Here is a 23,306-nt window from a genome sequence, read left to right on the forward strand (position 1 = left end):
CCCTGAAATGCTATTAAGCTGTCATAGGTAACTACGGGATGTCACATAGCCTTTGTATTTTACCCACTGGCTTTGGCTGTTTGGGTTTTTTTAATATATTTTACACTCTTGAATGCTTTTTACCTGTCATGGTTCAGAGCTTTGATTTTAAAAAGTATTTAGGAGGCTAGATGCCTTGTCTTAAACTTTTGCAAACTCCATTAACTGGAAATAGATCTTTATAAACTTCTTCAGTTTTGTTCAACGAGGACTATCTTGAGTAGAGCCTTTTAATATTTCAATACTTTTATCCTGTGGAAAACAGGCATACCAAAGTATGTAATATAGTATTACTTCACTGTTAAGTTTAGAGAAAAACTTTTGATTTCACTGGTAAATAATAACTTATGTAATCTATATTCTTCATGGGAGATTTTTAAATACATTTTAAATGCTATGTTTTGTAGATAAAAATTTGGAGATTGTCACTGCTTTATTCAAAGATAAAAAAAATTATTATACAGACCACTTTATATTTGACCTTTCAATGTTTCAGCTTATTTCTCCATGTATGAAAAATCTGGAAAAATAATTTGTTAGACTGGAAGTTTTATTGGAATCACCTTTAAAACGAAGACAAGGACCCAGAGTTCTCATGGCCTTTTACCAAAGGCAGATTTGGTACTTTTGTATTCTGCCAATCACCAAGTAGTAGCCAAAACAGGGGAACATCTGTGTTTGCTTTTTCTTGCCAATCTTCAGTATTACTGCAGTAGTTAAGGTGGAAAATCTGAAACTGCAAGTGTAACTTACTCTCTGTCTCCAGAGAATTTTACCTTCTGTCCCCCATAAATCAATTTATAGTGACATGTCTTGCAGATGATCTGTCAGCAGCCAAACATTTAGTGTAGCTTTCATATAGCAGACATTCAGGTTGCAGGATATAATGTCCAGTTTTGTTTGCTAGACATTCAAATAATGGAACCACTGCTTTGATGTAAGGTTGCATAATTTTATGAGAGATCAGTGCCATTGCACTCAGACAAAACAGCTCTGTCATTCCAGTTTTAGGGCTGTAGCCAAGTACACAGTGGTGTTTAATTTCCCTGGGTTTTGGGAATTAGCACTGTGTATTTCCCTTCTAAAATTATTAACATAACACTAAGGAGGGCTCCCTCGCAAGCTGGGCTGTCAGCAAAGATAATACAAACTGTGGCACAAGCTGGAAACAAACAGTACTTATCACACGAAGGGGGAAAAGGAAAACAAAGTTAACTGCCATTGATTGCTATGGCACAAGCAGATGTTAAACGTACACAGCAGACAATTACAGCACAATTGGAATTATAGAGCTGGCTTCTCACCACAGTTAAAAGGAAACCTGGTGTGGGCAATGTGACAGGAAGAGGAACTGTTGTCTTCTTTCTTGTTGTCTTGTGAAATGTTCCTTTCTCTGCCTCCATGGACTGTTTAGTCAGGTTATTCATTTGCCTTCAGTAGAGATGATAATTCTCTCTGCTGTTCTGTGAGAAATTCCATGCTTAAGAAGCAGAAAAAGGGTAGACTCTGAAAACTGGGAGAAAATCTCAGTGTCTCTGCTATTAACTGTTTGAGGTCTCCTAACTTCAGTATCCTTCCTCAGGCACCCTCAACAAATCTCTCCTAACTTTTCAGATCCAAAGTGACTTCCCATGATCACTGACTCACTGGAAGAAGTAGAAAAGACCTGGATGTGGATATCTGTGCTGGCTCCTCAAATCTCTGTTCAGCTCCTTCCCAAATGAGCTTTGAAGATGGAAATCCAAACTCCTAATGAAGGTACTTAGCAGTACAGAACAGCTGTTTCTCACCACTGCCTGAAGACATTTTTATCATTATATTCTGTTATGTGTAGAAATGTCTTTCATTATTTTTAGTGCTGAAATATGACCTAATAGATCATCTTGGAATTTCTCATCCCCTTGTCAGTATCACCATGATCTGGGTTGCTGACCTTGTGGGTGAAGAGAAGATGAATATTTCTTCATACAATTTTAAGACACTTTTCAAATTAGTGTTGAAAATTGAATGAAGATGAGAGTCTTGAGAGTGCTTCCTCTAAGTTGTCCAGCTGACTCCATACTTATGAAATGATTGCTATTTGACAGCCAAAGAGTAGTTTCAAATAGTTATTTAACTTAACTCTTTTTTCATATGACCCTTTGCTAGTTGTTGGTTACTGGAACTTTCTCTCCTGTATGAAAGGGCTGGAGTTAATGTGGACCAGAGTTTGAAATATACATATATATACACACACATGTGCCAGTGTACCTTCTTGATTTCATGAGTAATACTGTTAGGAGAAAAAAAGTTCACCTGCTTAAACTTGGCATGACCATACTTGCATAAGAAGCTGGTGTTAATTAATGTGTGACTGTAGAAGGGAGTACTTCTGAAAGATGGACTGAGATGAGCTCTGAACTGAATGTTTGTGTTAAATTTGGCCTCAAAGTCCAAAGAGTATGACCAAGGCTGCAATCTCTTCAGCTTTCTATGTTTTTTTCAATCTGGTGTGATGTAATTTTGCAAGGCTGGCTGATATCATGCATCTTATCTGTTTTCTTCCAGCTCTTCTTGCAAGGCCATTGCAGAGAAACTGTCTATGCTAATTTTAAGGATATGCACTCTTTAGCCCTTGTTGCAGCATCTAGTTTGTTTTCTGTCTGCATGGACTGCCAGTGGTTTTGCTTTTTCTTGACTGCTTTATGTTGGTTCTGTTTGGCAGAATGTATTCCTTTGGTGTGTAATAGGAGTGAATAGCTGTAAACTGAACTCAATAAATGGTTGTCCTACTCCCTGGGGTAAGCAGAAACCAAAATTACTTGTTTATCTTTATACATTCAATCTTGTTCCTGTGAGATACTGCTGAAAATACATAGCTTTGGTTTAAATTGATTCATTGAGTGTGTTGGTTAAATTGGACATTGTTTCATATTCCCACATTTTACATAAAAACATCTTCATGATTTGGTTTTCTCTAAAAAAAAAAATAGTTCTATTTAATACGATCTGAATTTCCTTTGGCACCAGATGGCACAAAACATGAGTTTTATCCTGAAGTTTTATGTGTTTAGTGTATAGATGAATTGATACTACTTTTTCTTTTACTAATAAATTAACTAATAAATTAAAGGGTTGGAAATATTTGCTCTGGCATAGGAAATTTGAAATATGGACACAAGTTTCATCAAGATAAGTTAGAAACAGATACTACCACAAGCTGCAGATCTCCTAACATTAAGACTTTGCATTAGATGGTCCTGAGTTGCACTCTGTATTTATGAAAAAATCAGTAGGTAGAGCAGATGTGGTATAAGATGTACTTTTACTTTAATAAAATTTTAGGACTCCTATTTTGGCACAGGTGGGCATACAGGTTTTTTTGTTGGGTTTCAGTTGGCTTTTTTGTGGCGTTATTTTGTTTTTTAGGATTTTGTGTTTTGTTTGGTGTTTTTGTGGTGGTGCTTTTGTTTTGGGGGTGGAGAGTTTATGAGGAGGTTTTTTGTTGTTTTCTTTTGTTATTTTATGGACAACTTCAGGTTCCTGATATATGATTGAGTTTGAAATAATGAGGACCAGAAGATTCTACTTATTTACTACTCAGAGCAGTAACATTCATCTGAGAATCTGCATTATGACACACAGTGATGCAGTGGAAGCTCCATCTGCATTCAGCTTTCTTTAAAAGTTTATGAGGTTGTTCACTGAAATACTGCATTCTTGGAGAAAGAAGCAAATAAATATATTTGTATGGTTAGCAGGTTTTGATTTTGCAGATAATCTGTGCCAGTCTTAAATGAACAAAGGTAGAAAAATGAACCCTGGCAGCAACATCTATATCCACAAGACAGTCCATGCAAGGGTTTCTAAAGGTCACAAAAGATCTTGTGCCCAAGAACAAGTTGTTCTTTCTGAAATACTGCTCTGTCTGGACTTGACTGACTGGTGAATAATTAAAAAAAAAAGGAGCGAGGGAGTTTGCCTGCTATAATTATATGTGAGAAATATCCTACTCAAACTTTGATTTGTAAGAGGATGACTCTTAGGCAAGTATTCTACTTCTTGACAAGATCCTGAAACCTGTTTCCCCAAAGCCTGGAATGTGGTCATGCCATTTAAATGGATCCTCTTGATTCAAAACAACAAAAGGATGGTTCTGACACTTAATTTTAAACAAGAGCCATGTATTGCATTCAGGTGGTGATAAACCCCTTTCACAAGCTCTCAGATGGCTGAACTATTTGAGCAGTTTTAAGATAGGAGTGCAAGTCTAGATCCTGATATGAGAATACTAACTTGAACACTTTGAGGATTTCCTGAAAAAAAGCAAACACTCCTGTCTGAAGGAATTAGGGGGCTGAAATGTTTTACCCTTGAGATTTTGCACTGCAGTTAATCAACAGCATGGGTATATCTTCTCTGCTTTTGTGATGATGAGCTTTGACAGGTAAGCCTTCTATGGACAGAAAAATTTCACTTTTCTACAATCATTCTGTCATATTTTGAAGAGCACAAACTTAATTTTTAAAACAAACATCTAGTAATAGAAATGTAGTTTGGAAGAAATAGAAATATGAGGTCAGAGGCAACAGCCTTCCCCTAGCAGTCTATTCTGAGAGCCCAAAACTTTCCTAATATTAAGTTCATTCTGACAAGAAAAACTCCAGATGAATTTTCTGATAAGGTTGTGGGAGGTAGAGACCACACTAATGTGATTCAGAGTGGCCTGCAAGCTGAGGGTGAAAGTTCATTCCTCTGCATGTCAGTGTGGAATATGCAGTTTGTGAGATGACTGGGGCACTCTGCCAAGGAAAGGGTAGGGGTTAATATCAGTTAATTAATATTGGAAGGATAAATGAAACAATTTCTTCCTAAATGCCTAGAAGTAAAGTTGTGATTCCCGTGAGTCAGTGTTACGTACGAAACTTGAGCAGCATCATAGTTCCTCTGCTAGAGGGAGGTAGAGTTGCAGGGAGATGAGAATTGTTGAAAATAAGAACAGAGGATGTGTTTGTAACAGGATTTGTTTGTAACAAAGGCTATGAAGAGAAAATGAGGCTTCGTATTTACATGGGACTGTGTTAAATGTTTAACTTGCTGATGGTCATTATTAGAATCAGATTAGAATTGCACTAGACCAGAATGAAGACTATTTATTGTTGGACTATGAGATTCAGCAGTTAAGACAAGACTGGTATTTCCAGGAGAAAGTGTTGTATCCCCATTATGGTGGTCACTGCTCAGATTAGTTCTGTGCATGGAAGAGATTTGTGTTTAAAGAAGGAGCTGGCAAAACAACCAGCTTACGTGGACCTGTGTGTGCGGTAAGGATGGAAATGCCACCCATCGTGCTAAGTTTGTCCAATGCTTTGAGATAGAGCAATGAACTTGTAGCTTCCTTTTTCCTCTAAGATGTTCCATGGGACTGCTAATGGGAAAAAGCAAGCATCATCTTTTATATCATTCCAATGAGAAAACTGGGCATATCAGGTATAAATTTGGTAATTGCAGTGTCTGAGAAACAGTTTATTACATAAGAGTCCAGATGCCCAAGAATGGCTGCTAGAAATTTCCAGAAACACAGCTCTATCAGATATATTGCATAAACCAAATGCTTGTGTCACATTTTACTTTAGTACAACTAAAAAGAAATATTTTATATGTGTATAGGTACTTAAGGCAGGATATAGAAGGAAGGTTGAAGGTGTTTGTGGGAGTTTGATGCTTGCTTACTGAGACAAGTTAAGTTTTCACTCACTTTAAAATGATGAGGGATTTGGGGGTGTAAAGCTAAAGTACTTTGGACCTTAGAATTATGTGATGCAGCTTATTCCCTGCCAGAAAAAGAACCTATAAAGCACTTCTCAATAGATGCTGACTGCTGGTGGGGACTTAGGGAAAAATGCAGCCATCACTGCTCAGCACTTGTCTTCTTGATTTTAGTGAGTAATTAAGTTGTAGAGGCCCTTTTAGTGATCTGAGCTACACATGAGAGATTCAAAGCCCAAAATTCAATAGTGTGTGCTCTCCTGTTTCCTGACTAATCCTGTAAGGTACCGTGGGTTGAACAGATGATCTAATAAGAGAACATAACTGCAGTCAGCTAACTCTCCTATAAAAATTAATAATGAAAGCCCACTGAAATAAAGAGGAAGAAACTTATTTATGAAGGAATAATAAAATAAAATAGCTATTGTGAAAAGTTGCCAATTGGAGAATCAGATTTTGTAAGCAATTGTGTGAAGTATAAAGTATGTGCACTGGGCTGCATGTGCCTGTGATTGCTGAGTGTCTCATGTCTGCTCCACGTTGACAGTAACCACACTGACAGAAAGTGGCCTGGGAAGATGGTTTTATGCAGCACATCATCCAGAAAGTTTGAATGTAGAAACATTTATAAGTGCAAATACATCTCAGATACTTCCTCACTGTCCAAGGAAGTTTGCAAAAGAAATTATTACCACCTACACACAAACACATAAACTCTACTTTTATAGCAGGAAAGGAAAAGTAGACATGGAATTGCAGAAGGTGGTTTATTGGGTCAGTTATTAAATTTTTCCACTATAACTTTACTCACAGTGAAACATTTTCACCCTTCTGTGGGGAAAAGGTACATGTAGAAGATACTTTGCAAGCTGTGGAACTGACCAAATCTATCTGTGCCACTCTGGAAATATTTACAGCCATATATCACTTTTCACAAAACTTCTACCAATCCTTCCCTTTCATCTGAAGTGGAAGCATCACTTCCACCCCAGCACTTTCTCCTTTCTTCATCCTTAATCCTTCATCCTTCCAACTCTTCTCTCCTACTCATCTCAGACCCCTAATGCTGTTTCAAGCCAGTGCAGAAACAAAAGAAAAAAAAAAGGCAATTAACTACAAGCTGCAGGTCATTCGTCACTGCAGCTTCCTTACCTTCTCCTTTGGCAGCAGCATGATGCTGCTCTCCAGCAGCTGGCAGTTTACCATACTGCAGTTCTACAAGGTAAATCAGGGGCCAAGGCTGATCAGCTGTTTTTAAGAAGTTAGGAATTTATTTCCCTGGAAGGAACTTCAGCTAGTGTTGTAGGACTGTCTGTACCAAGCCACCTAAGGCATTATGAACTTGGCAACTTCCTAGCAGCAAATTCAACTTGTGAAATTTTGTTTTGGTGGAGGAGACTGGAAAATTTTCAGGGAAGTTTGCATTTGCAGTCACCTTTCTGGTGCATTGCTACTTACATGTCCCTTCCACATACCTGTAGCTCTTTGGTCCTGTGTTGTTTGTGCATCTGGACCAAGTGCTCTTGCTCTTCCTGGGGAAAATCATGCAGTAAGTAGGTTCCTTTTCTGAGTTGTGAGGATACATGGGCAAAATATCAGAGCCTTCTCTCCTAATAAACTCAGTTTGGGCCACATCTCTAGTGAGGAACAATGACAGAATGAAAGCATCTCACCTAATTCACACTTAAAATCTATTTGGCAAGCACGTTTCAGTTACAGTCATGTAACAAAGAAACTGAGTGTGGAGGCATCACTGAAATATTGCTTGTTTCTTATTTTAGGTTTTAAGGCCCTGGGCAAGGTCTTTCACTATTTCTGAAGTATCCAATGCACAGGAACTTGGATTTGAATACAACAATGAGGTCTCTGTTGGTACTTAAGTAGACTGTTGACACTGGGAAGGCAGAGGGTGGTTCATTTGCTGGGCCAGAAGTCAGTCCTACAGCTCACACCTTTGAATGAAATTGTCTGTTCTAGTCTCTGTTCTCCCATCAACTTAATGAAAACCTGTAGCTCTGAGTACCAAGAAATAGAAAAGAGAGGAATCCTTTGTGGCTGTTGGCCATACTTAGTTCTAGTCATCTGTAGGACATACTCTTATGTTAAATGGCATCAGACAAAGTCTAGCTAAGTATGACCATATTCTGTGTGATAAGGATCAGTTATAGAAATCTGGTCTTTTAAGTTTTCATAACTACAGTGGAATAGTAATAGGTTTACAATGTTTTGACTCCTGACATTATTTATATTCAGATTATGGAATATCCCTATGAGTTATTTTGCACTTATTTTTTCTGAACCCCCCTGTTCAGAAGCAGATTGCTATGCTAGGAAACACCAGTGTTGGTGTTCCAGCAGGTTTGCAACTGTGAGAGCTTCTTATGGGAGGAGCCCTGATTCTTTACTTGCCATCAACCTAGAGCAATTTCTTATCTGATGTCTGAATTCTATTCGTTTTCCACACAATAGGCAAAACTCATTTTTATTTTAGCTCCAGGGCAGTCTGTGAAGGTTTGGTTGGGGTTAATTAGGAACAATATATTAACTTCAGCATTCAGAATTGGAGTACTTTGCTAGTGTCATGTGCCTGCCAAGGCTCATTCTTTTTTGTGTCAGAACAGTCTTCTGGCCAATTGTTTTGTTAAAGGATGAGATTGGAAGGCAGTAGACTGGATTGTGGTTCAAATATTCAGTCCTGTAGAAGACAATCAAGTCACAAGCAGCTGCTTGCTTTCTACAGACCATCAGTTTGAGCAGGGTTTGAACCAGCGCTGTTACCCAGAAGGGATTTTATGTCATGGGCAGATTCTGCTCTTTCCTTTTACTGAAGAAACTGAGAGGTCTTCAGCTGATGTTAGCACCCATGTTGTAGTGATGTCTTTCCAGGATTTTGTTTCATTTTACTAAAAGTCTTTACAATTCTATGGGTGATTCTTGTTTTCTTTGGGGTTTTGTTTGTTTTTAATTGCAGAATAATTGTGTTTGTGTTTGCAAAGGGCAAAGCTAAACTTAGCTGTCTGCTACATTTGGTCTTAAACAGCAAAGGCAGTGCTGCCATGAACACCTTTGGCACAGCATTAGTTGCCAATCCCAAGACCATTGGGTAGAGAGAGCACACTCCTCTTCTACTTCGGTGGTCCCTGCAAGGGCTAGGCACACTGTTGTCCTTAATACATGTGTTTTCCTTTTTAGTTTATATTAAGATCTATAACATGAATCACAACACAGTCCTGGTGCCTATATTATACTCCCACTGCATACACCTACAGCGCTCTCACCACAAACCAGCTCACAAATTACAGCCTCTCTCTGCTCCTTTGTGATACTGATCCTGGTATTAGAATGCTGACTTATTAGCAGACTCTTCTCTCTAATCCACTAACAGCAACAACACTAATAAGTGCATTGCCTGAGGTCTGACTGAACACAGTCAATTCTTCTACTGAATTCAGGGAGGGCAGGAGTAGGTTTAAGGTTGATAAGGAACTAATTTCTTTGGAAAAAATAAGCCAGGAAAGATTTCCTTTCTTTCAATTAAATAATGGGTCTTATGGCAGGGACTGTTTGTCTTGTTTATGTATTGTCACTTCTCTTGATATTTCCCCAAAGACATGCTATTTGAGGAGAAAAACATGTTCAGTCCACCATCACTGTCTTCCTGTGTGGCAAGGGAAAACAGACATATTGTATCATCAAAAATAGCATTGCCTGACAGCCCCTAAAAATATACATCACACATCACTAGCTATTTTAAATATCTGGCTTAAGGAAGAAAACCTCTACAACACATCTCAGTTATAAAGTATTGACACATTATCATTTTACATGAAAAAAGAAACAGAGCCTCATTAGCAGAAAACTATAATGAAGTTACTGAGCATTTTTAGCCATTTTGAACAATAAAATAGGAGGATGCATTAGACTAGTCAGATACTCTGAAGAGGTAGGTTTGGGAAATGCCCATAGAGAAATTACATGAATCAATACACTAGGTACTCACTCCATCCTCTAGAGAATATTGCCCAGTTATTATATAAGCTCAAAGCTTCCATTAATGACACAAGATGTAACACTAAGCAAAAATCAGTGCTGAAAGGAAACCATACAAATCATGGGTTATGGTCCTGTACCCCAGCATCATCCTGAAATGCTCTCCTCTAGTCCAGGATATTTATTTGACATTTGCACAGAAACAAATTGTGAAAAATTGTGCCAGCTCTTGAGGGCAGATTTTGCTTTCTTCAAACTTGTCTGGATTATGGAGCTAATAGAAGTGCAACATCTACAGATGTTTCAGCAGGCAGGATGGCAGCAGGGAACTGAATATTCCTTTTCCTTCCTCTGTTCACTCTTCAGAGAAGCTGACCAAGTTGTGAAGTATGAAAATGTGCTGCACCTTTTCATCAACCACACTAATATCATTTCCATCTCAACTATTATCTGGCAGTACAGGACTGTCTGCAGGTCGCTGTACTATTATTGGGGGCGACACCTCAATTACTATCTTTTACTCACCAAGAAGACCCAAAGTACACTTTAGTCCTGGAAAGCGATCAATTTAAGCACTTCTGTGCAAGTAAAAATATTTCCTTTTGAAAAATCCTAAATTTAATGCATTCATTCTCTGCATATCCTTACTTTGCAAGTGATTTTTCTAATTTTTGCTCTGATAGGGTGGTAATGAGGTCACCAGCAGTCTGATATTCATTATAGGGCAGGGGCATATCCCTGTGGGCTCTGAATTCCATTTTTACCATCAATTCCAGGGATGCCTAAAATGTCCCTCAGCAAGGATCTGGCATCAGGAATCCTCTGAGGGTGTCCATCTTGTTTCAGAAGACTGAAACACATTATCAGAATGTGCCATGGAGTAAGAAATTCAGAGCTTTCATTCTTCTGAACTTTTATTTTACTTCAGGATTAATAGTTTATCTGTATATTGCCTACATTTCCTTCTGTTAAAAATAAAATCTCTTGCTGACACCATGTTTACCAGCAGACACATAACAAATGCACAGTGATTTCTGGTCATCTTGCCACTACATAGTATGGAATGGTAGAGGTTTTTCAAGGCTCATAACAATAAACTTCTTTTCTGTAGACACTGTGGTCTCCAAAACTCAGATAAGCACTGCACTGTGAATTGCGAAGTTCTGCTATTTTTGATGATGCTTTTGACTTGGTGTGAGACCTTGAATAAAAGACAGTTCCTCTATGTTGCCTTAGTTTACCTTCCCAGACACTTTTTGTCTGTGTCTCTGAAACCTTTGGAATACAGATTGTCCTTCAAAATAAGAAAAAATAGATTAAAAAAGCAAATCTTTGTATGCAACAGCTTTGCAGTTCCAGGTAGTGACATGATGGTCGCTTTTTTCCTCATCTTTGGAGTTAGTCTGTGGAACTGAAATAAACAGAATTTACCCTGTATACATTACAGAATACAGAAAAGCCCTATGAGTCACATAGCTCTACTCTGGAATTATAAGAAATATTTGTGGTTTTGTAATGCCAGTGAATATTGTCAGTGTTTAATGACCTGGTTGATATTAGATGATTTAAAACTAATGTTCTAAGTAACTTGACTAAACCTCAATAATTTACTAATTAAATAGCCCATTTTGCTTTGGGAATGGCTAAGAAAAAGAACTTCCTATTTCCAAAAATGAAACTCTAAAGTAATCAAAACTTTGCGTCATTGTAGAATGAAGGAAAGCATTGTCAGTTTGAGAGAAAACATATTCTCTGTGCTTATTCATCCTCCTCTCTGTTTCTGGAAAGTGAAAATTTGCTGTTGTATCCTGTTGTTTTTTTGGAGAGTGTGCAGCAGAGTTTTACTGTCAGCACAAAAATGTTTAGTAGTGAATAGTAAAACAGCACAACAGTAGTCATGCTTTACTACTGTTTTGTGTCTCTAGATTTGTTTTCTGGACAGACTCAAAAAGTGCTGCTTTTGTTTCAGAGAGCTGATGTGAAAGTTTTCCACTTGCTAACAGTATCTTACATTTCCTTTCTGTTTGCAGAACTGTGGGATGAATTTAAAGGAGGTTTAAAGCCTCCCCAGCAGAACTGACATAAATTATTCCTCCATAGTAGTACTGGAACGCTCCTCTATGTGAACTTTCTGAGTAAAGGCGGTAGTATTTCAGAATATCTATTTCCCCCCAGAAGGAGAGTCATAATGGTTTTGAGGAAGGGGATATGTACTGTGAAGTGTTCTGCACACAGATGTCACCACCCTGAGGTAGCTCTGCAGCTGCTGCTCGCTTTCACCAGTTAGGCATGCCCTGGGACAACAATAATGTGCAATCAGGACAGATCTATGGGTGTGACAATACCAGTGTGTAGTTCCAGCCAGGAAGAGCTGGCAGGTCATGATTTAATGTCATGAGAGGAGATGGGAGACTTGCTACTTCTTCACGAGAAACTTGTCTGTGAGACGAGTCCTTGTATAGCAACCTTGTTTGGTCTTAAAATGAAGACATGAGGGTTTTCTATTTAGATTTCTGTAGCACTGAGAATGGGGATTGCTTTGTACACTCAGATCTGAGTCTTATGAATAGGTAAATACATTTGGTTGGTGGTGAAACAGAAATATAAAAGTAAGGATATTTCAGAGTTACCTTGGGATCTATATTTCAGCTCCAATCTGCAGAGTGCATGTTTAAAATGTCTGTGACAAGGCAGTAGACACCTGTCCATTTTGACAACTACAGACAGACCATGGCACATTGTCTCAGCTTTGTCCTTTATACTCAGTTGTGTGTTTTCTTACATTAATACTTGGCCATGTCTTGGTTTCTTGGGGAGTGTTCTTCCAGATTCCTTGTCAGAGTGTAAGTATCTTTTTTGCTTGCAGATAATGAGCCTATTTATATGGAGAATGAAAAAGAAAATAAATGCATTATCTGGGACACTGGCAGACTGAAGACAAAAGTGTGATGATACATTTTGAGCTCCTGAAGGATAATTGTGGTTTGGGTGATTTCTCAATGGCAAGTTGCTGTAGTATTCTTTCCTGTTGTTATCCTTGTTTGAGAAATTGTGAGGCTTAAAGTATTACTGCCTAAAGTTCTTTAGAAATGCAGAGAGTTGTCCAAGTGTTCCTGCTGAAAACTCAGACTGAGAGGAGTAAACTCTTCCCTTGCTATGCTGTAGCTGGTAAATAAGATAAATAGAGACCTATAACCTTTCCAAGTGCTGGGGTTGAGGGTTAGTCATCCTCCTGCCCCCAGATTTACATAGCAATTTCTTGTTGTCACGCTTCAGAAGAGAAGGAGTTTCTGAAGCAGCATACTTCAACAGAAAAAAATACTTCAGCTGAAAATAAATGTGTTCAGGTGGCAGTGCATTTGGCTTATGAACTATTTGTGGATAATGAATTAGTCTTTCTCTAATAATCAATTTGTGCTGCATCCAGGAAAAAAAAAAAGAAGAGGAGTGTGGATACCGTCTAACTGTTTTGCCGTTCCCCAAAAAATGCTTTTGGCAAGATATCAACAGGAATTAACAAACATTAATAAAACTTGAAAGTAACAGCTAAAAATGTTTGATTCAGAGGTGGTGCTCTTGCTGCTGCCACCCTAACTGGGTGCTCTCCAAGCACGGGCAGGCTGGAGAGAGAAGAGAGCTTGGATGGAAAGCTGTGAGGGGTGGCTTTGGCAGGGGTATGGAAGGCTCACCTTCCACAATGTGCTGTGTAACACTGATGTAAAATGGCTCCTGTTAGCAGGCTGGAAAGAAGGTCAAAAAGCATGTCTGGGAATGTGACTGATGGGCAGTGCACTGGAGATGAAAGACCCAGCAACTCCAGTCTCTTGGGAAGAGTCACAGAAAAGAAAGCAAAAGATGGATGGCCTGGGGAGAAGAGCTCCAGCAAAGGTAGGAACATGCTGCCCTCTGATTTCACACAGCTGTGAGCAGAGCCTGGGATCTCCTGTGAAACAGCTCATGTTAGTTGTTGGTCAAACTGAAATCCAGAGGGTTCTTGGAACCAGGGTTGGAGATGGTCAGCCAAAGTGGGGACTGCATCACAGATGTGGCTGATGTGGGGGATGCGCTCCTTCCCTCTCGTGGACAGAGGGCAGGTTCCAGCTGAGGGTTAAATCCTGGATGGATCAAGACAGACAGTGGTCTGGGCTGTAGAACAGATGTAGCAAACTGTTTGAATATTTGCAATTGTGGATCCAAATGGTGGAGCATGATTGTGTATGGCCTGTCAGGGCTCTTACAGAGACCTCTGTCCTGTTGCCCCTGCAGTGAGGAAGTGTGGACTTTAGAGTGCTGGGAGGGCAGCCAAGGTGGAGTCAAGAATAAAAACCAGCCCAAAGAGGAGCAGGAGAAAAGATGATGGCTGCAGTATCTCCATGTTGCTGTTATCCTGGCCCCTTTCATTTCTTCCTGGTGACCCATATTTGTTTCTGTCCATAGCTTGGGCAAATACTTCACTTACTAACTCCTCCTTGAAAAGAAAATCCCTAGTTCTCAACATTCATAGATAGCAGGATTTTTTTGTTTAGCCCCTTAGTATCAGAGTTGCCAACTCTTCCAGTGAGTCTAACATACTAAGATTTTATAGTGGTTACTGTCAGCATGCCGAAATACCAGCTACTCCCTAAAGGACAAGGACCTGAGGGTACTTCCTTCCCGGGGCAGCAGGACAGGACCTCACAAGTCAGGGCTCATCCCACCATCCCAGAAGTGAGGCAGCCTCAGCCCTGGGCACTGGGGAGGGGAGGGGGGCCCAACTCAGCAGGGCCCTTGGCCAGCCAGGGCTGTGGGATGCCAGAGACCAGCTCTGCTGCTTCACTGCTCGGGCAGGGTCTGATGGTCCTGGGTGTGCTGGGCAGTGGTCACACTGAGACAGAGACAGTCAAGGCTGGTGAGGCCCTCAAGGCCTGGCTGTTACAGTGGATGGCCTCCAAGAACCCAGAAAGACTTCAGCAGCGGACCTGAGTGTGTCTAGAGAATGGCATACGAGAAATAACAGGCTCTTTCCTAGCTAATGATGACCCTTGAGGACAGCGTGTGGATAACAGATGATGCAGGATTCCCTCCAGTAAGCAAGTGCAAATCTTTGGACAGGAGCTGCTGAACCCACTTATTCATCACTGATGGATTTGCTATGGGAAATAAACACTGTGCCTAGGTAGGACTCAGTAAGTAGGATCAATAATGTTTAGGCTACTGCATGTTGTAAGCTACTTTTTAATGGGAACCTTCCTGGAGAACACTCCCTTTTGGAGCTAAGCCAATTTTCTGCTCAGGCACAGGAAGATAATTATTTTTCTAATTGGCTTCAACAGTACAGCAGATGCATATGAAAGATTATTAATAAAATGATAAAATATGTCATTAATAATAATGTTGAAAGTCCTGAATATTGTTTAGAGAGGAAACCCAAGCCTAAGATTAGTGAAACAGAGCTGGGGATTTATAGCTGGGGATTGAGGAAAGAGACAGAAAACAAAGTGGAAGCCCAAATGACATGCCAAAGGTAAGATTCATGAAGGGAGGCAGGACACACACAGAGAAAATGAAAAAAAGATCCTAGAAAGGAAAAATCCTGATTTTTTTTCAGTCTTGCTGCATGGACTGTCAGAACTGATCTGAGGCAGAGATGTACATGAGCCCTTTCCCTTTGGTCATGAATTAGAACTTCAGCTAACATTTTTGATTTAAGCAAGGTGCTTTATAAAAATGATTTTAGCAGATAGTTGAATGTCTTCACAGGTAACAGTTCGGGTGAATCAGGGTAAATTCTTGGAAATATTTTGTTAACCTAAAAAAAAAGTTGAAAACGGACACAACAGGAGATAACTTGTTCTCATTAAATCTTAGGTATAAAACACAGTGCCCTTGAAGTCCTTCTCATTACCTTTAACCTCCATCTTCAGCAAATATGCAGAAAAATATCAGCTCAGCAGTGTTAGTCACAGTACAAAAGAAAACCTTTCTGTGGGAAATCTAAGGATTCCTCAACCCTTTTATTTATGATGCAAAACGGCTGAAACATTGAAATATCACAGACCTCATTTTTGGAAGCCCTGTCAAAGGCTGAAAGATACACATGCATGCACAGCAGAAAGGAGGATGACAATCTGTCTATTTTTTATTTAATACATTTGTGTGTGAACTAAAGTCAGTGAGGATAAAAGTCAGCACTTTGGGGAAAATCTTAAGCACCAACATGTGAGAACTTTTCATGCTGAATCAGACCAATGCTTCATCTTGTTCTGACACCTTATCTTTGTGAAGGCTACCATTGCCATGATGGGCAGGTGATTCATGTAGAAACACCTGTGCATAGGCAGAATTTCTTCTTAATCTTATCAGAAAGGGTTTGGGATTTGCTGAGCTATATGAAAAGTTGCACTCTTAAATAAGCAGATTTTTAAATAGTAATAAGTTTTAAAAAATGTAGTTAAAAATATAGTGGGTGGGTTTTTTTCAAGTCCTTGTCTTGTTGTGTGATTTGCTGTGACTGATCCCAATCAAATTCTGCATTTAAATTCATCCTTGTAGTCTGACAAGGCAGGGATCTCCCTGTAAGGATCACCTTATTCTTGTTTCACTCAGCATATTTTGTTTTCTGTTTGAATTTCTGTGGCTCCCACTTGTTAAAACACTTATTCTGTTGCTAGGAGGGCAGAAACAAGAGAGAAAATGCATCCTGCTTCACATGTTACTAGTTAAAATAACTGCAAATAACACATTTCAAGCATCCTTTTGTGTAAAATGTTTTTGGTGTATATTTTCGTCACCCCTGAAGCCCTTTTCAACCCTGTCACCGTGGTAATTCTTTCTCTTAGCACTAGCCAGAACAGCTGGCAGAATGGTTCAGGCCTCTCTGTTAACATCTGACACCTCCTCACCCTGCCCTTGCTACAGTTCTTACTAATCAGTTTTGGAAAATATGTTGTGTACACACACATATTTTTTGGTAATTCTCTTCCTCTCTTCTGGAAATCTGGGGCTTATCCCAAGCCAGATTGCTCGTATTGCCTGAAATGTTCACTGGGATCACTATGCACTTCAAAAGGTAAAGTTTATCCTGTTCTTGAATAAGGAACAGCTGCTTAATAGTAAATACTTCCCTAGGATCAAAACCTCTGGGTGAGTCGAGACCATTTTGTTATTTGTGGAGTTTTTGCACTCCAGGTGCTGATCTGGGAAGGTTATTATCAGAAGTTATGGATCTACTGTTGGCTCTGACACTGGTTTGTTAACAAATTCTTTCACATTTTTAATCTGTGCCACTGTTTTCCCTCTCACATCCACCTTCTCTAGGCATCTTCTTAGGCACAAACTGCTTATTTTATTCCTGTAAAGCCCCGACAAAGGGGGCTTCAGTTTCAGCTGGGATCTCTGGCTTCAGCAATTAATTTTACCAACTTATGCTTTGCCGAAGTGGAGCTGGTGTCCAGGCCAGCTTCTGCAATAATAAAAATTGAACCTCAAGTTTAGCAGAATTTAATCTGATACTTTAAGAGAGAGAAAATTAATTTTTCATTAGTCTTGAATTTCTCATATAATTCCTTCTAATGCATTTATCTATGAGCTCCCATTCAGCAGCTTCTTCACTGGAAATCTGCCTTCTCTTACTTATTCCAGGAGACCTGCATCCCTTTAAAAAGTGAGGGGAAAAGAACTGAAGCAGCCATGTGTAATAATAACACTTCAAATGACCAGACTAATACCAGTGCACAATAAGGAAATGAAAACCAGGCTCTGGTTGCTTCTGGGTCAGCTATTGAAAGAAGCAGGAAATCATGTAATTGTGACTAGTCTGTGAATGCTCCCTGCCAGCCAGCAGTGATTTTAGTTCTGATTTGCTAGTTGCAAGGGTTAAGGGTAAAATGATGTTCTTCTCTACTTTTGCTCCCAGCTGCTTTGCAGGGAATCTCAAAGAGTTTTTAAATTTGACAATGAAAAAGAGAAAATGCTGCAGGATATTCTTCCTTCTCTTCCAGTTGTGAAGCCAAATCTTTTCATGCTGCAGGATATTCTTCCTTCTCTTCCAGTTGTGAAGCCAAATCTTTTCCTGTTCAGAGTCCCATCTTCATAGCCTTTGTTTGCCCTGAACATCACAACTGGCTTTCCATAGCAAGAAGATGGAAACAATGCTTTCCATAATCATGACTGCTAGAAAGATGGCATTGCTTAATGGCATGACTAGAAGAGAGTTGCACTAGAGGTCATTTTGGCTTAGAAAAGCTGCTTTTGATGTTTAAAATAATAATAATAAACCCCTAAGAGAATGTAGGAACAAGTTAGATAAGTTAACTTTTTTTTCTGTGATGAAATACTAAAGAATCTTATAAATAAAACTGGGATTTGTCAACTGCATAAAGGTGTCCCCTTTTTCTATTAAAAGCTGTGCATAGCAATTAGGAGTCTTAGCTTTGCATCAGAATATACTGAAATCATGTTTTTCTTCTGTTTCTTGCTAAGAGGATACTAAGAGGATATGTGAAGAGGAATTTTCTGTTGTGATGGTGAAAAACTGATTTTTACCTTCATAGAGTATTACCTTATTATAGAGAACAGGCTTAATGATGTCTTTAAATGGTGAAGATAACAAATGTACTAAATGTACATTCTAAATGTACTTTTATTGGTAAATTCCCATTTAGTACAGTACCTCCTTATTCATATTCTTATAAAAGCCAATAAAAATCACCATCTGTAGGATACAGGGAATAAGGGATATTAAATATCTTCTATAGTATCAGGGCTTTAAGTGTTGCCAGGAACTATGGTGGCAAAAAACCACCTCTGACCTTGACAGTAGAGACATTTTCTTACTGAAACACAGATAGCCTCCTGCTGTGTGTGAAACTTCAGCACAAAAGGAGCTGGGGTGTTTTTAAGCAAACCATTTGTAACAAAAGATGCCTTTTCTCTCTCAGACTATTGTTGAGAAAAAGCGACAGACTCTTACTGTTAAACCAGCTTTAGAGTTTCTCGTTCCAAGGCAAACAGCATGAAGCTGTCGTAATCAATTGCTATTTGACAGAGTAATAGAAATGCACACGTTACACAGTAGCTAAGAATCTGTCCGGAAACAGCCCGAATGGCAAAAGGCCGAGCACATGTGGGCAACAGCATGACCAAAGTGCAATCTTTACCCTGTATTAACTAATGGACAAAAAAACCATGCTAAATTGAATCTTTATTTCTAGGTGAAATGTCATGTTTCATTCAGAAAAAAGGTTATGATGGACCAATTATTCTCAGCTTGGTTTAGGTTGGAACCTTTTCTCATTCTTGGCTCTGCTCTGGGGCAGTGGAAGGGGCAAAGAAAATATATTATGGGCTGCCAAAACACAGAAAAGGCTGGCAGGAGGAAAAGGTGTTGGCAGATTACCATATCCTTGAAAAATTATCACTAAAGTATATTACATAAGTCCTACTATAATTCCTCCCATTTTCACCATTGCTATAGGGAAAACTTTATTCAAGAATGGAGTACCACTTAAAAACATTATATCTCTGTCTAGATGCTGTGATCTGTCTTAATTTTCACACAATATTTAGCCAGCTAGATTGCATTTTTAACTGTCATTTAAATTCCCCCACATTAAATTCAGACATGACCAGAAGGCTTGCAAACATCTTCCTTCTGCACACTGAACTCGTATTCTCCATCCCTTCTCACAGTGTGGAAGTTTGGTTATGGCACCCTGAGCAATGCCAGTTTGCAGTGTTGCCAATGACAGCATCATACTTTTTGGATAGGTCTTGCATCACCACACCATTGGCCAGTGAAAGACTATTTTGGCTGCCTGTATTGAGCTTGAAGGGATAAATGTACAGGTATAAATGTACAGGGATAGATCCATGTAGGGATAAATGGAGGCAAAACTGTGATCCCATAGGGAGGAACTGCCTCCCCTACCTGTCTGATGACATGAAGACTTATAAAATTTGGGTGGTGTGGCACTATGGGACTTGCAGTAAGGCAAGTCCTTAACATTATCTATCTGTAATGTGCAGTAGCTGTAGCTGAATATGTTTTGACAGTAATTACAGAGCCTATAGAGAAGCTACAGGTCCCCTCCTTTAATGGACTCCTTTGTTTCAGTCATTGCTAAGTCTGAACATGGTCACAAGTCCTGCAAGTTGTGCAAAGGGAATGGTTGGCTGCTCACTCTGATTTCTGCTGAGCTATGTGGCTGTTCAAATGTTAACCATCAAGTAAAGCCAGAACCACACCGGCAGGTACTGAAACCAGGAGAACGGTGCACCTAAACCTCACAGGTGGAAACACAATTGCCATGAAGCTCCACATTGCACTTCATCTACAGTTGCATTGCATTGCTACAGGATGCTCTCTGGCATCACTGATGGCCACTGTCATGAGCCATGAGAAATCCCCTGTGACTTTTCTGGAGAGGATGAGGGAGGATTCAATTTTCCTTTTTTAAGTTTTGGGGAGTGAGAAATATTTTTATTCAGAAGTAGGATTCTTTTTACTGTTTTTTCTGTTGGTCAATTTGATGTCACTAAGCAGGGCTGTGAAATTGCACAAAAGGGATGAATATACTGGGGAAGGGGAAATAGTACTACCCATGGCAAAATGGTATGAGGTTCCCCTAGCAAGATGGGTAGGTAAAGGTGAGGTGATTCTGTGTGCCTCAGAATCTTCAACCCTTATCACTTTCTTTGGTTGTTTTCCTTTTTAAATAATTTTCTTCAAGAAGAGACTCTTTTAGAGAAACAAAGATATCTTTGTCTTTTTTATGTTCTGTCACTTGGTGTCAATTCCCAGAGATGTCAGATAGCTCAGCAGGTGACACTGAAGATAATATGGTCTTGAAAAGTTGCCGGAATCAATTTCTGCATCAGTTATTGCTTATGATTGTCTTGCTTGGGGTATCTCTTGTTTCATGGGAGCTGCTGGGCACTACTCAGGCTCCTCACAGTCACGCCATGGCATGAGTGACCGTGACTCAGCAGTGGCAGGCAGAAAGAGATTGTACCACTAAGCTTTCTTTTGCTTCAAAACACAGCCCTGCCTTCAGGCTAATGTGTACTTTGTCTTGTCACACTGTTCAATACCACATCCTAGTGTCAGCAATGGTGCCAGCTTTATTGCCATTTGGTGCCACAAAGCTGTGCTGAGGGACCACGGGGTGAAGATGGATTGAAGGCAAAAGAGTCCAGTGTGAGGATTCAGACAGTGCCACACATCACACAACGGCCTGAATGATTTCTAAAACCTTTGACATACAGAGTTATCGCTGTAGCTCAAGTAGATTTTGTTATTGTTGTTGTGGGTTTGAGTTTTTAATATATAATTCCTGCTTCTTTCTCATTTCCTCTAATATGTTTAGTAGATCTGAATCCTCTAAAGGCAACAATGTGCTGATAGAGGCTCTTGGGAAGTGTTGGTTAAAATCCTGCTGCCAAGATGATGAGCGTTTTAGGATAATTTCCTGGACTGGGAGATCAGCCCATCTCCGAATATGATCAAAGCTGCCAATGTGTATCTATTGTGCCTATCTATGACACACATAAGGACCACATACAAAACTAAGAATAGCATCACTGCTGACAAGAAAAAAAACCCACTCTTTCTCTGTGATGACTATTGTACATACAGACTCATAGCTCTAAATCTCATGAGAACAAATCCTTCTTTTTTTTTTCTATACTAACTTTGTTAAGAACAAATTAATGGAAGGAAATGGTAAGCTGGAATTGATCCTCTATCAGTAGAAATCAGAGATGAGTTTTAGGGCAACATATGGGATTTCTTGGAAATACCCTGAAAGGACCCAGTTTTTCAGAAGACAGATGATTTGAACTTCAGCCTTCTTTCACATACCTAAACTTTAATAAATGAAAGGGTATCACCTTACTAGTTGTTGCAGAGATCAAGTATTTGGTCTCTAATTAAATTAATCCAGGCCTTTTGCAAGCAACAGTGTCAATGAAGTTCCTAAGCAAAATCACATTTTCTGGCAAGAAAGTCAGATGTAAATGTCAGGCGAGCAGATTAATGCTTGCAAGGGCAACAAACACCAACGTAGATCATCTAAAATGCTTTTAAAGAAGAGGAAGAAAAAAAAAAAGATACAAAAAAGTAACAAACATTTTTCCTGATGTGTTTTTGAAGGTCATGCTTTTACAACTGATGATGGTTGCTGGGAACTTGACCAAGGTTTGTTGTGATTATGGTCTCAGGCAGTGCAATTTAGTCATATGGGCAACGGAGCAGTACAAGGCATGCTCAAATTCTGAAAAATGTATTCTCAAATGAGCACAAGATACTCTGCAGGTAAGGCAGTAATTTCCTCAGCAGTTAGACCCATAGCACTTGAATGTTTCCAAAATGTATATTGGCTTTGGAGTATGCACTAACCTGTCTTAGTGTGATAGGGTCTTTCCTGATCTATATAAATACCAGAAACAAGCATGACAGTTGTAACACAACAGTTTAAAAACCCTGAACAGCCCTGCTCTGGTTGCATCTGTAGCCATTGTTATCCTGGCTACACTTAAACCTTCTGTGTCCTGTTGGGCAACTGTGGTGATTCATTTGTGTTCATCAATTTGTAACTGATTCCTCGAGGCCTACATGCAAAAGTATGAAACTACTTTTGGTGGTGATGAAGTTCTCATTTTGCTGAAGCTGTAAAGGCTGCGAGTTTAAACCATGCATGTGCATCCTCCTGTTGTGATAAATGTAACCTGTACAGAGCTTGGCTGCGAGGTTTAATAAAGGTTTCTTTGTCAGAATTGAAAGGGCTGATGGAATGATGTTAATTCTTACTACTACATTAAATCATCCTTTTAATTTAAAGATCTGCTGATTTACAGCACTCGCACTGCAATGATTCTGGCGGTTGGTGAGCAGGAGTATCATCCCTCTCCTCTTTCCTCGGCACGCCTTGATCCACTGAAGACATTCTGATGCCACCCGCAGGAGGACTCAGGTACTTTCAGCAGTTCTGTCCTAATTTACAGCAGCTTTCTGCCCTTTTAAGAGTGATTTAGCTCTACAAGCCTGTAATATTAGCAAGCAGAGGGGACGTCAAGGCATGTAGCTGTGTGGGCACATAACTACAGGGTGATATTCAAAGCCCTTACTGGATCCGTGCCTCAGAATGAGAAGTATTATTTTAGTGCTGGAGTGTAAAATTGAGAACAGAAAGCTCACTCTTCGTGTTCATCTGGACTCAGACAAACACAGATGGAGGTTAGACCCTGCTCCCTACAGCAGGTTACTCCACGGGTAGGCTCCAGCCTACAGCTAGACCACAAATATGTTCTGTGGAAGCCCTGCCAAAGCCACAGATGCACGAGGTCTCCCTTTTTCCTGCAGGGCATCCTGTGTTTCTGGCTGTTTTCTAGAGAGCTGAGCACAACATCCAGCATCCTGGTGTGCAAGAGGCTGTGTCCCACCAGCAGGAAGCAGTGCCAGTGTGCTGTCCCAGCTCCCAGCCAAGACACAGCATGCAGAGCCTGGGAGCCAAGCAGCCTCGCCCAGCAGTTACTCTGGGGCTGCACAACCT

General features: G+C 39.7%; 1 protein-coding gene across 11 annotated transcripts in view; it reads left to right on the forward strand.

The window, feature by feature from the left end:
- The window catches only part of CPNE4 (copine 4), a 280,684-nt gene that overhangs the window by 27,058 nt on the left and 230,320 nt on the right, over nt 1-23,306 (forward strand). For 9 of the 11 annotated variants that reach the window (XM_063407749.1, XM_063407773.1, XM_063407832.1 and 6 more), the window contains 6 exons: nt 1,654-1,797; nt 2,744-2,819; nt 12,644-13,665; nt 14,786-14,932; nt 21,908-22,069; nt 22,612-22,727. The gene's annotated coding sequence lies outside the window, so the exon portion shown is untranslated. The remainder of the gene's footprint in view (nt 1-1,653; nt 1,798-2,743; nt 2,820-12,643; nt 13,666-14,785; nt 14,933-21,907; nt 22,070-22,611; nt 22,728-23,306) is intronic. The other 2 variants (XM_063407757.1, XM_063407764.1) reach the window with 2 other exon arrangements.

This window comes from Prinia subflava, chromosome 1 (assembly GCF_021018805.1).
Source record: "Prinia subflava isolate CZ2003 ecotype Zambia chromosome 1, Cam_Psub_1.2, whole genome shotgun sequence".
NCBI classification, from domain to species: Eukaryota; Metazoa; Chordata; class Aves; order Passeriformes; family Cisticolidae; genus Prinia; species Prinia subflava.